This window comes from Propithecus coquereli, unplaced genomic scaffold (genome assembly GCF_000956105.1).
Source record: "Propithecus coquereli isolate 6110/MARCELLA unplaced genomic scaffold, Pcoq_1.0 Scaffold69, whole genome shotgun sequence".
In the NCBI taxonomy this organism is placed as follows: Eukaryota; Metazoa; Chordata; class Mammalia; order Primates; family Indriidae; genus Propithecus; species Propithecus coquereli.
In genome coordinates this window covers 3,921,709-3,922,493 of record NW_012152951.1, presented here as the reverse complement: position 1 = coordinate 3,922,493, position 785 = coordinate 3,921,709, and the positions used below count along the sequence as shown (strand labels likewise).

At 39.0% G+C, this 785-nt stretch overlaps 1 protein-coding gene across 1 annotated transcript in view; it reads left to right on the top strand.

Moving 5' to 3' along the window:
• The window catches only part of LOC105823696 (heat shock 70 kDa protein 14), an 18,344-nt gene that overhangs the window by 16,660 nt on the left and 899 nt on the right, over positions 1-785 (top strand). The window lies entirely within an intron of this gene.

Below are 785 nucleotides of genomic sequence, written 5' to 3'. Positions count from 1 at the left end.
TCTAAGAATGTTACATGTTCATTATAAAATTTAAATTCAAAAAGAAAAAAACATAAAACATTCTGTCTTCTACCTCCCAGAGTAACAACTTTTAAGATATTTTTGGTGAACATCTTGGTAATTTTTTGTGCACTTGCCAGTTATCTTTGCTGCGTCATATACATATTTTAAAACTTGAGTGCTTATCAGCAAAAGGTTATGTCAAGTTTTAATTTTGCCTGTTTACCTGCATGTCTGACATTGTCTAAAGAACAGTGCTAAATATAAAAATGGGAAGAAATACCTATATATAATGTTTAAGTCTCAGGAGGTATCTTAGTTTGGGCTGCTATAACAAACTGCCATAGACTGGGTGGCTTGTAAACACGGAAATTTATTGTATTTCTCACAGTTCTGGAAGCTGGAACTCTGGGATCAGGGTGCCAGCATGGTCAGGTTGTGGTGAGGGCCCTCTTCTGGGTTGTAGACTGTTACCATCTTGTATCCTCACAGAAGACAGGTCTAGAGAGCTCTGTAGGGGCCCTTATATAAGGACACTAATCCATCCCATCCATAAGGGTTCTGTCCTCGTCGACCTAATCACCTCCCAATGGCCCTGCTTCCTAAACCGTCGTATTGAAGGTTAAGGATTTCAACATATGAATTTTGGGGGACGCAAACATTCAGTCCATAACAAGAAACCATAAGATGTTTCATCAGAGGTCAGGGCTGGAGACAAAAAGTTGGGAATCTTACTGTGTAAAGATAATAATTTGAATCCATGGGAACTGAGGCAGTCACATAGG